Below are 16,666 nucleotides of genomic sequence, written 5' to 3'. Positions count from 1 at the left end.
TGTGTTATGAAAAACTGGCAAGTATTTTAGGAGAACATTAGCACATCTTTTTACATAATGCAAATGAGAGGAAAGGCAACTTCATGTTTAAGTCTTGTGTGTTCAAATCCCAAGTCTGTAACACTGAAGTTGTCTTGAATCACATCAGAAAATTCAGTTAAAAAACCATTAAAACAATTTGAATTATTTATTGATATTTACTTTTATGTTTAGATGTGCTTCTGATGTATAAACAGATTTTCCATTTCAACTACTGATATTCTGCTGTATCCTTTTGTGTCAGGGCATTCTGCAAAGGTAATAGATATTAATTTATTTTACAGAATCTGTTCATTTGAAGAAAAACACTAACTGGAAAATACCAACACATTCATTGGCTATGCTCAGTGGAAAAAAAAAAAAAAAAAAAAAAAGCCTTCATATTGATGAATCAAAATTATGGTTATTATTGATATCATCACCCATGGAAAGAAGCAGCCAGGAAACAGAGGAAAATGGAGTTTTTTCACATGATAGGACACACAGAAAAGACTGACTCAATTAAACGCTCCAGAAGAATATAATCAAATGAATGGATGAAGATGAATATTTAATCTTCCAAGAGTATAATTGCTCTGTTTTGTTCTTTTGGCATTAAAGAGTTGATTTTTCCCACTCAAATTTTAATTTTTTACTGGTGTCATCCATTGTGTGCAAGAGATATTTTTCCATAAATTCTTAACAATTGCAATTTCATAATTCTCTTCACTGAGTCCCTAATCTCTTTGCTCCTCAGTTTCCCTGATGCATGTAACGCGCGACATTTATTACCTTACTGAAAGATTTTAGGATGAACTTCATGTTTGATGTATTTGTCTTTGATCACTACTACAGGCCCACTTATGTACAGGACAGAAATACAAATGACAGCTGCCCAAGTAACTTTGACCAGGAACCTTCAGCATTGGTAATATTCTGCAACTGATAGGTCACAAATCACAATAGCTAAGAAAATGGGAAACACTTTCTTGTTTTATTCTGTGATGTTTTCATACATTTATCTTTTGTTCTTTACAGAAGCAATTTAAATGGTTTTGAACTCTCTATGACCCATAGCTGAGCTTCCTTTTATTGAAAAGTATCAGGAACAAAAGAAATGAAATGCAAAAATGTGGAAGGACGCAGAGCTTGCTCTTATCTGTTTATCTTGTAGCTTTCACCTTGAACTCTTTACTTTGTACAAATTTCTGTTCTCAATATGTGAAACGCAGGAAGAAGGGAAGGGCAAGGGAAGTTTCCCTTTTTGCATTCTGGAAAACATTTGATCAATATTCTGTATGTGCTGATACACTTACTAAAGACATCAACCCACTTCAGTTTTATTTAGTAATTTCTTTTCAACTCCTCAGGATTTTTTAAATTGAAATTATCCTCCTCTACCCATAAAACAAGTCAGGATGATTATAGAACTCTCTTAACAAAATTTTTACAAGAGGGTCGCAGGTATCAGCCTGATTTCCAAGGTAGCTTATTTCATTGCAATCACTTTAAATTGACTGTTCGCACAGTGTGTCGCCTTGCTTCCAGTGTGTACATAAAGCATTGACATGGGTTAGGGCTGGGCTGGCCTCTAACGAATGACAGATGCTCTCTATTGACACCTCTCCCTCCCCAGAAGGGGAAGGGAGAGAGAATAAGGGAGAGAGGCTTAGGAACTGGAAAAGAAAACAAAACAGCTTTAAAGAAACAACAACAATAGTAAGAAAAGATAAATAATATTAATAAGAAAATAATAAAATATATACAGATATACACAAAACCAATACCAAACCCAACCCCCCTGATGACGATACGTCACCACTGACTCTACAGGGCTGGCACTGGAGCAATCCCAGGCTGGACTTGGCAGTAGACGGGATGCAGGAGATGCAGGAGCTAGATTCAGGAATGCATGGATCAGGATTGCAGACAGAAGAACGGACACAGTTCTCCTTTGATGTTGGGTGTTGAAGAAGAACAACTTAACCCTCCTGATCCCTCAGCTTTATACTGGATATGACACATATGGGATGGAACACTCAGTTGGTCAGTTTTGGGTCACCTGTCCAGTTCGTTCCTCCCTGCAGGTGCGACCTTTCACTTCACTCTGATCCTTTTTCATTTCCAGCACCTCAACACGGGATATAGAATTTAGCAGTGACCTTTCTTGCTTACAGAGGCAAGTATAAGCAAGAGCCTGTCTGCACACCATTCCTTGGTGTAAGCACCAGGCCTTATCACTGCTAGAAAGAGTCACTGTCTGGAAAAACATGCTGCTGTTTTTCAGAAAGTGCAGTCACTTAGAAGAGACTTAACTGAAAAGTAAAATCACTGAACAGAATTACTTCTGTTTTAGCTCAAACCAGGACAAGCATGTCTTTTTCTTCAAGGTCAGAATGTGACTTAAGATGAATTTTTATGTCCTTTGACCTTCTCCTCCCTTTGTCTTTGTCTTGCAGTGCACGAAGCTTTAAAATTTTTAAAATTGCAAATTAAGTAAAATCCTTGCAGGATTTCATAGCACATTTTCATAGCACATCTCAGGTTCTATAAGAGAGATTAGCAGGTTTGTGCAGATGAAGCAAACGTGTAGTTTTCTCACCTGTTTGCACTTTTAAGTCTCTCCATTTGTTTTGACAAAAACAACACCTCTGAAAAGCTGTGCCTTCATGGCCTAATCCTGCTAACATTTTTTGTGTGTAACTCTTCTGGAAGTCAGTGAAGGCTCCATTGCCACAGAACCAGCCATCTCTGTCAAAGAAGATAAAATAATCATATTTCAGCTCCATGTCATGCAGAATAACATGTATCGTGGCTCAGCTGACTTTGCTTCATTCATTTCAAGAAGTAACTGCCATATTGGAGCTCTTTCTTAAGTGAACATAAGTCCTAAGTGGATTCTAGCAGCAATATATTCTCCTATTCTATCCTTCTGAAAGCCCAGTCTTTCAAAGGGTATTTTAGATGTAATGAGGAGTATATCCTCTACTTGAGTTCAGAACATGCTAGAATCAGAAATTTGTAGGTTGACAGTCTCTAGATAATTAATTTTTGTGTATCATTCTTCGTTGAAATTATAGTCCAGCCTCACAACAGAAATTCCAACAATCTTCCACAACACAAATTGCAAAGTGTATTACATAGCCAATGGGATTCAAATAGTGCTGTCAGCCCCAAAACAGCCTGGACAGAGTGTTGCCAGGAAAGGAACAGAGAAAACACTGACCTTGTAACACAGAACTTGTTATTTGTATTTAACCTAACTCAGTGATAACATAAATTAGATTGACACGGTTTGGAAATCACAAGTGAAAGGAAATGTGAAGTGAGATTCAACCATCCATGACGCATGTGATAAAGCATCTTGATGGAAGAAACTGGGTCTGCATAGCACCTATAAGACCGTAAAAAGTGCCTTATGGGTGTAGAAGGCAAAGAAGAAAACAGAAGAAAGAAAATCCTGAATCAAGAGGAATCAATATAGGACCTGAGCAGCACAGGGACCTGAGAAATCACACAAGGATCCAAACTCCCCTAAAGTGACAATTAAGGTCTCGTTAATCTTGCTTAAATTAAACTGTTTTTTTTTTTTTTTTTTGTAATAGAGGTCCAGTACATTATCTATAGTTTCAATAATGAAGTCACATTTGGATATAAATGCACTTGTGCTTTGAAGTCTCATGGTAAGAGGTGCCTTCCCTGTGGACATTACCCTGTCCAGCCGCTTTAAGAGCCAGCTGCTGAGCAAACTGATGTATTCTTTCACTCAGCTGGTTTGACTGGTTTGTGGTAGCACCATTTGGGGCATAACAAACCCAGAAACACTGTCTGGAAAAGTAGTAATTTTCTGTTTAGTCTAATAAGCCTTTTTCCCTCGTGAGATTTCTTTCAGTTTAAAATCTTTCAGGGAAGATGATGCTTGCATTCACCTTGGCACTCCCGTGTGCAGCCAGTAGAGTGTTTCCTTTGCAAATGGGGTATACGATAGAATGCAGAGGATTAGGAGTTGCACAGCTGCTCCCACATCACTCCTGGGTGAGCATAACTTTGCCTCTGAGATGTCCATAGTATAATAGCAACAATAGTAACTTCAGGATGTACCGAACAGTTAGTAGAAACCTGTAAGTGTTTATTCTTTCCCAAACCAAAAGATAAATGGTGAGCAGAGAGTATCTTTTTCTGCCACAACCAGTTTAGATTTGACCTATGAACAGCATAGCAATGATTCAAGGCTGCATCATTCAGGATGCGTGGACACAAAGATCCTCCAAGGTGAGGATAGTTAACACAGTTATATATTAAGGGAGAGGCTTTGAATGCCATATTCATTTGTTAAACTTAATGAAACACTACAAATGAGGGTAAGACTTCATATACATAGCAGATGAATCACAAGGGCCACAACAGGGCTTCCTGCACTTTTCTTTAGCGCTTGATACTGTATGTACAGAGTTAGGGTTCTGGAGGAAGTAAACTTTCTATCCTGTCTAGTGGGATCATAAAACCGTAAAAAAATGCAGCTTTGAGGGGATCTCTGGAAATTTTAATTTGATCCTTGTTCAAATTAAGATCAGCTCTGAGGTGATGTCAAGTTGCTCTAGGGACTTAAATTGACTGTTGAGGATCACAGCTTACAGTAAAAATATTCTCCACGGCCTCTTTGGACAACCTGTTTCTATGCTTAAACAAGATAGCGCACTAATTTCCATTGCTTAGGTTTTGAATGATTAAGTAACAGGGGTTTCTCTACTTACTATTTTTCCCCCCATCCTTTCCAACAATTTCTGTGTCGAATTGGCTTAGCTTGTGCCCAGACAATTAATCAGGAAGTATTTATTATCTCAGGTATCCATTACAGTTAGGTCCCCACCTCTATTCTTTTGCCGCTGATACCCCTGTAGAAGCTGTTCTTGTCCTTCACATCTGTCAGCATTTCAACTGCAGCTGAGTTGTTTTGCTAACTTTAGGCCTGGATGCTTGGGCAATGTCTCTGTGCCCTTCTCGAGTAGCTTTTCCATTTGTGCTAACTCAGGAGCTCCCTTCTCAGCCAGTCTAGCTTTTGACCATGCCAGTTTAACTTAACTGCACATTGGAAAGAGCAGACTTTGTGTTTTGAAGAAGCTGTCCTTAAAGATCAACGAGCTCTGCCGAGCTTTTTGTCCTTCAGAGCAGTCTCCCAATGTACATGGATGACCAGTTTCCTGAATAAGCCTGCTTTACTGAAGTTCTGGGTCATTTTTCTGCTACCGTGCTGCTTCATTTATGTTAGGATCTTAAACTACACCACCTCATGGTCACTGTAGACACTAGTCTGCTATTGATCATTGACCACTTCATTCTTATTCATGAATGGCAGATCCAGGAGGGTGTGACCCTTGGGCTGTGTCTCCAGCACCTGCAGGTAAAAATTCTCTGTGGTCTCCAGAAATCTCCTGGATTATTTTTGCCCTGATATGCTGCTCTTCTAGCAGATCCTAATTTAACCACCTAGCACTCTCAGTGAGGTAGTGCCATTGTTGAAAGTGAAGGACAAATAGTGTTTTACTTTTAAATGTAAATGTAGTGTAATGTTCCTGAAGAGAATAAGCATAATGACTCTTTATATTCCACTTTTTAATTTAAAGAAAATATTGTCAATAACCTTATTTCATACATTATTTTGGTTATAGACCTAGCAAGTCCCTTCTTTATCAGCTGTTACATGATCTTGTGTCTCAGCAGTCTGCTTTTAAAATGCAGATGGTTCCTTTTTTATTTTGTTTTGGTTTCAAAAGCTACCCAACTAAAGAGTAACATTTAAAAGAGAAAAAAAAAGCAGTCCCAAAGGGCTAACGTGAGTAATGTACCAATTATTTTCTGTGCTACAATTATATTTTCTGCCCTGAGAGAATGCAAAAAAATATTGCTGCATTTAAAAAAAAAAAAAAAAAAAAAAAAAAAAAAAAAAAGCATTTTTGTACAAAAGAAGTATCGTTGCAAATATTAACCATTCCAGTTCCACTAGGAAGTGAATTACAGAGCACTCACATTTCTAGTTAGCACTCTGTAGTTTCAAGACAAGTTCATCCAAATAATTCTATTTACAAACATATACATGGCCAAACACCTTCACCCACATGTTTCTAGAAGTCTGGAAACTCCTTCATCTAAAAGGTCAATATTGTACTACTACCAACAGTTGCATCATAAAATTCTTTTCTAAAGCTTATTAAATCAAACCTTAAGTAAAAAAATTATCTTCCTTTATGTTATATCTTTTGGAAAACTCCAGTGTCAAGATGTTCTGGAATTTAAAAACCATTCCTCTCAGTACCAATTTAAGCATACTTAGAAATTTTATTCTGGTGTGAGAGGCATTCTTTTTATGTATTTCTCTGTCATGTTTACCTTCCTTTTTATATTTGCAGAGAACACCAGTATTTTATTAGTGATATAATATAATATACCCACCAGTGATATTAGAGGACTTTGTATTCAATACTGTTTTTTTCAGCAAAACTCACTCTGAGCTCTACTACTTCAGTTATTGTCTGCACTTCACCTTTCACAGGCTGATTAATATTTGCCTCTATGGCACTGCAACAAATGCTTTTCAGTCTTTGTCCAGAAAATCGTGAGCTTTCTAAGCACAAGAGGTGCTCACCTGATATGTTCTGCCTTTATTAAAAGAATCTTCCATTTTACTCCCCGATGGGGTCAAACCAATTGCCTTACAGTTGACCTGATAACACATTATTTTCTTTTAGATATATATGTATGTATATATAAGAAGTATGTTTGGATGAGGAATTGAAATTATAATTATTACAGAAATTATAAATACTCATATATGTTCCTCTGAGAGACATATTGAGGTGACTTGTTAACTGTATCCCAAAGGTACCACATCCCAGTGCTCCAAGCTCTTACACTGAAGGTGTTTCAAAAAATGAATGGGGACCTTCAGATCCTTCTCACTTTAATTAGGCTTATGTCATTCAGTCTGTAGTCCAGGAAGTCTTAAATTCATTATACATCAGCTACATGTTCCTTGGACTAACAAGGGACAAAGGCATTTGAAGAGATAATCCACTCCTGAATAAGGTCAGAGAAAGGAGAAGGGAAAAAAAATTACAGAGTCTGATGATTACCTGCTATTGTTTGAAGTATGGGGAGACGTAGAATCACCAAAGTTGGATGGGACCACACAAGAAAAGCTTGGTTGTGGCTCCATAGATGATTTCATCTTGCTTGATATTAAGCAACATATTCTCAGTCCCGAAGAATACATAAGCATTTGATTAACTTTAAGGAAGCAAATTGTTCAAGGGATTTAAGCTGTTCTTTAAAAGTGTTAATTATATGAATTATTGGTGTGTTTCATGGCAGTAACACAAAGACTAAGCTGGAAGGAGAGAAGCAGAGGAAAGGGGATCTACTTAAGTACTTCTAGAAATATCCAGCTTCATTTAGAGTCCCATGAACTGCCAGAGCTCGAGGCAAAAATATATATTGAAACAAATTAAGACATGTTATTTGAGGGAACCTGCCTTGTCCTTTCTTTCAATATTTTTTCCATGAAATACTGCATTGTTAACAAAAGTATGATAAACACATCCAGAAATGCGAATCAAAGCTTTTCTAGGATTCTAAGGAACAGTTTATAGGAAATATTGGACAGTTAAATAATTAACTAATTCTGTTAGTATCTCCGACTAATTGCCTAAAATCAATTAGTCCGTTAGCAAAAATCAATGGGATTTTTCTCTACCATTTGTTTTCAGAAATGGAACTAGAAAGAAAAGTGCTCATATTCTGAATAAAGCATACATTTGAATTTGAGAAAAAAGTATTTTAAAATCAGTGTAAGTTTGTCAGAAATACAATCTAGATTGGTTAGTTTCATTTTTTCACTGTCTTCAGAGAATTGCTGTAATTTTCATGGAGAAACAGAGAAAAAAGTGATTAGAAGTTCTTTATGCTAGCAGTGAGATGACAGAGTATATGTTACAGCAGTCATTCAAAATATTATTATACCTGTTTAAGTTTGTTTTAATTAATGTGATAATGCAGGTTAAATGGCTTGAGTTAATTGCTATGAATGAAAATTCCATATGTTTCACTGAATTTTCCATATTAAACACAAATCAAGACCTTGTAAATATATCCATCTTCAGCAAAAAAATGAGCTTACATCTAAAAGTGGTGTGAAAATTTGTGCTGGTTTTTATAGAGCAGTAATATCTACCTTTGGGGACCATGGTATGAAGAGAACTCTCTACCACAGGCTAAACAGGATAAACTAGTTCACTTCCATGCTGTTCAGAGTTAGTCCTCTCTAGGGCCAACTTGTGAGCCTACACCACTTAGTGTTTAGTCTTAGTGTCTTCTGGGACCCCTGCAATGCTCCTGGGACACAATCTGTGTGTGTGTGTGTGAGTGCACGCGTGCATTTATTTTTCTGCATAAGGAGATGGCTCTGCTGGAGCTTAAGAAAGTGTTTCCTTTAAAGCATATAGTTAAGGTTGCATATTACTTACCCCTGGAAGTTACACTGGTAGTTCAGTGGTGGCATTGCCGTTTGTACAAGGGCACAAAGCCTGTTATATTAGTGTTATAGGATACATAATGCAGGAGGAGTCAGCCTGCATTTGTCTGAAGTGCAGCCTGTAGTGTAGTATCTTAAAATCAGTGATACAGCTTTCTCTTTGAGACAACTACTTTGCTTCAGGATCCAACCAGGGAGGGAACTAGCGTGCATGAAACGTGGATAATGACCACACACTGAAATGAAAAGCAAGCCAAGCTAATAGTGTGTACATGTCTCCCTTGAAACATAGTAAGTTCCTGTGCAGGTTTATGAAGTGATCAGGGTGTCAAGATAGGATCAAGTTAAAGTGCAGTGCCACTGAAAACCACCATGTAACAGGATTAGGACACCCCTCAGACTGGCAGAAAAAGTTCCACCAGAAGCTATTTCAGTCCCTCGTGCAAGTGACCAGGGATGAGATACTGTAATGTTTCGGCCTTACATTAAGGACTAGTTTCAGTAGAAGAAAGTGGGGGGTTATTAGATAGTTGCTATATTTCCAACAGCTGATATAGTTCCAACAGGAATGCCAAACAGAACAAGTCCAGGATACAGTGAATTTACACCTGATTGGCTGCAACAGCGCCTTTGAACTCAGACAGAAAGAGGCAGCAATGATGCACCAAAGTAAGAGAAGACTGTTCTCCTTGAACACCTACAGAATTCTCTTGGGCAGGAGAGGCAAGTAAGATGAAGCAGCAGCTGCAGACTGGCTCAAGAACTGAGTGCAACAGTGAACTGTGAACTCAATAATAGTTGTCAAGAATAAGGGCCTGCACAGCCATCCAGCTGCATACTGTACTTGACTCAATTCTGTTTGCTGTCACACTGACAAATAATCATGAAGGACTGAAAATGATGACACCTATATAAGCATTTTGGCCATGGCACCCTATGGGAATGTTAATTAAAAAAAAAAATAAAAAATAACTGTGACTTTTTTTAACACTAAAGTTAGTAAAGACTGTATTTGTAAATTTGACTTTTAAATCCAAGCAAAAAGAAAGTGCTAATCCAGGGAGAAATGAAAGATAGTTCACAGGGTTTGCCATGAAACTTCATTTGCTCTGCTGTTTGAGACTGGATCAATAAACCATTAGAATGGTTCCCTTTTCTCATCTACACAAAAAGTACAGTGATTTGAAAGACCAGTTTGCATGTAAATAGGACTATGATCTACTCCTTGTACAGAATTAGGGCAACTACAGCCCGAGGCTTCTCAGGTTGACCAAAGCTGGTTAGGAAGCAGATGATTAATTGTGGCAGGTTTTGTGTACTTGTCTCTTCACATAAGGATGAGAGTGTAGGTCAACTTTCTGCCACTTTCTGATATTTATGCTACATTCCAGCAGGGATTCACATCATTCCAAAACTCCCTTACTTACCAATGAGACAAGAAAAGAGATATGACCCCTACCTGTACTAACCCTTTCCAAATGTCAGGAGAGACAGATCAGTAACTGTGGTTGTAATAGTGTCATAGTTTGAGCCAGCTCAGCTATGCCTGTCTGCAGTCCTGTGCTTTGAGCTAGAAGCTACTACAGAAGAAAGGAACAACAGCTTTGGCAGTGTGCAGAAAAGCTGGAACAAGGCCTTTTTTTGGCCAGAAGATGGAGATGGGCTTCAACTAACTTCATTTAAAATCAGACATCTACAGCTAAGCTAATCACCCTAGTTTCCCATTCTAGCCAGTAGAGATAAAGTTTTTCAGGGAATATTTTTCTGCCCTATTTTTAACCATCTACTTTAGCCTAGGCTGTATTGCACCAAGAAGAAACTGTTTCTCTCCACTGACTATAAAAGGAGCTGAGATATTCAGTTTGGCTATGCACATTGTGCAGGATGAACCAAACTCTTAAGTCCACAATACATTTTTTCTGCAGTAACAGCTAAAAATAAGAAGTTAACATCCAGCCACAAACACACCCTAAATCCAGGCTGCAGAATTCCATTTAGAGAGCTTCGGGAATGAAAATTATGAAGTTGGCTGAAGGAAGACAGCAGATTTGCTACTGTTGGAAACGTAAATGGATATTTGAAAGTTAAATCCTAGTGGACAGGTCAATGCAAAGGGAAAGGTATCAGATTGGGTGCTTACACAAGTATACTTTAGACAGCAGTTGGAGTCATTAGTTAATGAAGACCCTATACAAATTGTTGTTCACGATGTAGCAGTGTTCCTGGTAATACCCCTCCTGTAACAGTGTTGGCACAAGGCATTGAACATTGTTGCATTCAGAACTCATACGGAAATCGTCCATCAACATTTTGATCTCTGGTCTTATTTCAAAGATGTCAACCTTCCACTGGGTTTCAGCATCATAAAAATCTCCTACTTCAACACCAGTCTGTGACACACTGACTAATTGGTTTTGACGGCTTTTAAAAGTCTCTCACATTGTTACTCTTGGAAATGTACATAGCTTATGTTTCTGCCTTTATCACAACAGTGTACTCCAAACCTGAAATAATTAGGACTCACTTGGCATATTTGGCTTTAATGGAGCCATGTTGGGTTCCCCCTTCCTCTTCTGCCACTTTCAAGTGTAATTGTTATTGTTTCAGCCTTGCTGGGATGTACAGACTGGTCAGGCAAAGCCAGCACCATGACCACGTCACTGTTGAGAAGGAGCCAGCTACAAAAAATGTGAGGAATTCAAATACAGGCACTGAATCTTGCTGAGTTCTGGGGGATATTTAAATATTTGTTACTTCTTCCATTAAACTTACAAAAAACAGAAAGGAGAACGTGTGTGTTGGAAGGGAGAAAGGGGGAGAAAATAAAACATTAAAGCCGAATAAGGATTTCATTTTAACAATGCCCTTCATTTGCTTTTCGTTTAGCTGGAGAGTGATTTTGTAAAGAAAAAAATAAAGGCAGTTTTAAAAAATGATTCCACATAGTAATGTTTACCCTTTCTGGGAAAAAGTCAGCTTTGCAATAACCCATTCCTTCTACTTATTGGGACTATTTTTCCTTCCTTTTTGTCCCCTCAGTGTATTTCATGGTAGTACAGAGCACATAAAGTGCCTTATTTATTAGTTATAAATTAGCTGAGATTGTCTGAAGGTTGTGATACTGTTGTTATTAAAGTCTAATGTTATTTTCTTGAAGACAAAACAGGAATAACACATGAAAGTCAGGAACGAGAGGAATAGTGAAGTAGCAATAGTTCTTTCTGATGATGATGCTTACTTGTAAACCTCACCGATAAGGATAAATAGACATACATACGGTTTTATTATGCACTAAAAAAACTAATAAACTCCTGCTACCATCAGAATGATTAAAAAGCTTTTAGCTGGGTTGGTGGTTTTTTTGTTTTGTGTGGGTTTTTTTCTTCATTCTTTCTTTCAGTTTTTCTCTGATCATGGATTCACAGCAGAATTGTAAATGAAACAGTCATGGTGGTCTACATCTTTTTAAACAGAAATGTAAGAAAAGAACTAGAACAAGGAGGGGAAAAGCCATTAAAGGAGAGGATCAGGCTAGGGTCAGGGTTTCCCCATCTCTGGCAGTGTTCAGGACTTACCCAGCAGTAACAGGAGATCAGTTAAAGGTCAGTGACAGATTATGTGATTAAAGGCCCATCTCTGCATGCACAGAGGAGCCCAGAGACACAAGGCAGCTTGGGGATCCCCAGCCTTAGACATGTGCCCCTGCCCAAGTTTCTTCCAGAACTGTCCCAGGAAAGCCTCAGCCCCATGAGCTGGGGGAGGCACCACCCAGTGGGACAGTAAAGCAGCTCTCTGGGCCACCTCATAGATCAAGGGAGGTCACTGCCTCATGTATGGGATCCATTGTGGGATGCAAGTGAAGAGCACTGAAATGGCGATGGTCTGGACTGGGTACAAGAGAGGCCTCTGTCTTTGAGCTGGCTACTGGAGAGGCCAGGAGGTCCAAGCCAGCTGCTGAAGAGTCCGTGAGGTCTAGGGATCAACAGAGGGACCCATTTGCATGTATGTGTGTCTGTGTGAGAGGCATCTGGAGGCCCACAGTAGTGCAAGGGCCAGCCTCTGAGTAGACTGAGTGTGTAACGACTATTACTGCAGGGATCTACAGTGCGTACCTGTTGGTGTGTGCAAGTGGGTCTGTGTACCATTAACAGGAGTGGAGATCTTATGTCTCAGTGTTGGCAACTTTGAGGACTTGAGCTGCAGGGCTAGCTACTGGGCAGACTGAGCATCTGAGGTCAATTACTGCAGGGATTCACATTGTATATAGGTATGTATTTTTTCCATTAACGGACTTTAATTCCAATCAGTCAGAAAGAACAGGATGATGCCTTTGATGCTGTTTAGGCTTATGTGTTGGCTGAGCATTTTTGTCTGTGTTGATCTGTGTGACTACCTGTATGCCTGTGCATATGTGTACAGTATCAGTATATGTCTGTTTGTGCATGTGCCTGCTGGTAACACGCACTCAGCCTTGCTGCTGGCGGGACTTGGGGCATGGACCTGTGAGATCACCTCTCTTAGTCTACTAGGTTTGACAACTCCTTAGCAATCAGGACAACCGGAATCAGGTTGGACATGCTTGCTCTACAACTCCAGGGAACTGGTGGGAGTTGGCAAGATAGCAATTTTGTCTATTGTAATAGTTGATACAGCTTCAGGACCATAGGAGTCTCAGCTGCACGAAGAGGCAAGATACCAACCTAAGTAGCAACAATTCTTCTGCTTTGCAACTGCTTTCTGGCTCCAGGGAAATTCTTGCCCAAGCTGTGGAGTAAATCTGGGAACCACTGCCTGATGGGGAGGTGGGTTGCCACTAAATTGTCATTCTGTGCATGGGCTGACAGCTTTTCCTAAGGTCAGATTTCTACAAAACAAGACTATTAATAATTAAGAAGTGAGTAAAAGCCTCTGTCACTCCTTGGCTACTTGGTATTGGCATTTGATGACAGCCACATTTTTAAATGTGACTTAGATGCTGGGCTTTCCATAAAGCAAAATAAAATATGTCTGTCTAACTGAATTTAAACAGTCATCTACTTTCCACTGTTCCTGATCATTCCCCATGAAATATTTACTCCCAAGACAGCCTTCCCATCTATTCCTGCATTTTTAATCTTATATGGGTGACATGTGTCACGTTTGATGCCCCGTGATGCCTTTCTCTTTCATGTTCTATTATTCTATTAATCTATAACTAATTATTTCGTTAACTGGTTGATCCTAGGTTTTGGCATGCAAAATCTGGCCCACTGCAGCCAGTCCAGATTCTTGGAGTTTCTCCAATATGATCTGAAATGTTCAGGGTATATCAGTAGAAGACTAATTGGACTGTTTATCTCCCAGAGTTTGCTTTATGAACAGCTCTGTGTAACAGTCCACTTAGGTTTCTGCTTTCCAAAGTAAGACACTGTGTCGGTCTCTGTTGCTTGAAAAACAAGTGCAACCAGTAAGAAAGAGCCCAACACGTGACATCTGTGATTTACTTCTCACTGAGGCTGAGACCCGGAAGAGTAACTGGAAATACAGGGATTGAAGAATGTAATTCCTCCCTTCTGGAATCAAGGACAAGGCATGAAGCTTCATATGAGAACAGCCCTAGGAACGCACACCGTTTTTCTCCCAGAGGACTATGCAGGCAGAAATTCTTTCTCACTTTTTCTCTCCAATCTCTTACCTGATCAATCCTGAGTTCTTTTTTATAAAGTGAAGCAAATTCAACAGGAACTTAACCTCTCCCTTGATCTTAACAGGCTCTTTCTAAGGGAACATGTTGCAATGAGGAAAAGCTGTGCGTTTGAAGTTATTCAGGCATAAGGGTTTGTTCTAGGTGCATCCTCTAAAAAGAAGTTGATCTGTTTGCACTTTAAAATAAACAGTAAACGTTGCTGTATTTAATCAGCAGCTGAACTTTATTTGCACTTTCTCTGCAAGCCACCAGGTCAAAGTGCTCAGAGGGGATGCATCCTGCTTCCAGATCCTGTTTTAGCTTAGCTGGTAGAATCCGAGATGTTTCTGGGCTGATAGATTTTGACCTCTCCATTAACAAGCTGTACAGCCAGAGGCAACATACCCACAGCAAGTCTGGGGTTGACACCAACCTTGAAGAAGCTGTCATTACCCTGAAGGCCAGGGCCGCTGTTCAGAGGGCTCTCAACAAGCTAGAGAGATAGGCTGACAGAAAACTCATCGAGTTCAACAAGACCAACTGCAGGACCTTGCCCTTGGGAGATGTAGGGTACAGAGTCTCATTTAACAGTCCCCAGTAGAAGGGACATGCTAATAAACTGGAGCAAGTGCAGCAAGGAGCTCGTAATACAGTTAGGGTTTGGAGTAAAAAAAAGCATCAGAAGAGACTGAGTTGGTTTAGGCTGCACAAGCAAAGGCTCTGAAAGCTTCTGACAGGTGTCTTTAACAACCTAATGGAGCCAGACTCTGCCCAAAACTATACAATGAAAGGACAAGAGTCAAGTGTCAAAGATGTAAAAGGAAAATTTCTGAGAGACATGAGGAAAAAAAAAAAAACTTTTAAAAGGGAGTGGTTATCCACGGAACAGGCTCCCCAGAGAGGCTGTGGAGACTTTGTTCTTGGAGACATTCAAAACTCAACTTTTCACAGACCTGAACGACCTAATCAAACTTCAAATTTATACATGCGCAGAGCACTTGGAACCTCCAGAGGGTCTTTCCAACTTAAGTTTTTTCATATCTCTGTATGTATACACAAAACTTATGTCACTCTGGAAAGCTGAACTTCCTTGGAGTCCAAGTAACAGTTAAGTAGGAGCTTTGTGGATCATAATGTTATTTTACTACTGCAGACCTACCTTAAGTCTGATCCCATGACTTTCTGATCACTTATGCACCTACCCTGGTTTTAAGAACTTCATGACACATCAGCAAACGCACTGAGGAACAATCTAAAAGAAACAGATAACCTGATGCTTCTACATGTTGTGCTCTGTGGGTTCCCCTCTGATAGAGCAGGTTGGGCTGTCAGCTTCTTTGTAGCAAAAGACCAGTAATCAGTTCAGAATCTCAGACTTTTGCCATTTTTCTTTCTCCCTCAAAAAAAATTGGCCTGATGAAAATTAAATCTGTTTTTAACAGCAAGGAAAAATTTAGCAGCAATAAAATCTGAGGGCTTATATTGGGTCTTGACAGGTAAGTGAAGGAAGAAGAAAGATTTGAAATAATTTTCAAGGGTAATTCAGTTCCAGAATTTGATTTGGGATCACAATCTATTGTCTGAGGTCAGTATTTATTCCTTAAGGTATTTCAATTCACTGATGAAGTAAATGCTAGGCAATGGAACAACTGTCAAAGTATCTTAGCTTTAAGGCCCACTTTGCTAATCATGGCACCCATGCCCTAAGGCCTTGAACCTGTAAGTTCTTGTTCAACAAGGACAGCAGGTGGGAGGGGAAGATGTACATGAACACAAGTAAGATTAAGGGCTAGATTTATTTCTCTGCACAGAGTGGAAGTGAAATGTCAGTTTTCCACAAAACTGCTTTCTTATTTGCAAGAATGGGAAGGAAGAAAGGACTATTGTTTGCCAAAGAATGCTGGATCTGACAAATTAGTGTGCCACATCCACAGCCAGTTTATGCTGATTTACACCCACTAAAGGTCTGGCCTGTGTGCTGAAATATAAAGCCCAGCTCAGTAATGAGACATTTACTTATGTGGTCCTGTTAGCCCCATTACAGCTGTTCAGGGATCAATTGGTGGCTGCATAGCTCAGGTTGTTTTCCACTCTCTGTCCTGCTTTTTTACTTTATGCTTTCACAAGGAACAATTGGCATCTACCCAGAATGAAGGATCAGCTTGCTAAATCCATTGTGTATGCTTTTATTTACCTGCCAAAAAAGTTTCCTGATCTTCTGAATTGATCAGTGTATTCAGAGCTTCATTTGCTAAACAAAAGCAAAGCAAAAATATACAAGTGTTATCTGACTACTGTCTCAGGGAACACTTACTGATTTGGAAAATTTGTCTCTGCTTTTTTCTGCAATTTTTCATTTTGTTCATTGTGTTGGGAAATTTACAGAGGTACATGCATTGTTCCCTTTGTGGCTTCAGTGAGTTTCACGGGCAATTCTGCTGATCCATGGGTGACAC

The sequence above is a fragment of the Leptosomus discolor genome, chromosome 5 (assembly GCF_034619465.1).
Source record: "Leptosomus discolor isolate bLepDis1 chromosome 5, bLepDis1.hap2, whole genome shotgun sequence".
Lineage (NCBI taxonomy): Eukaryota > Metazoa > Chordata > Aves > Leptosomiformes > Leptosomidae > Leptosomus > Leptosomus discolor.
This window is presented reverse-complemented; position numbering follows the sequence as displayed.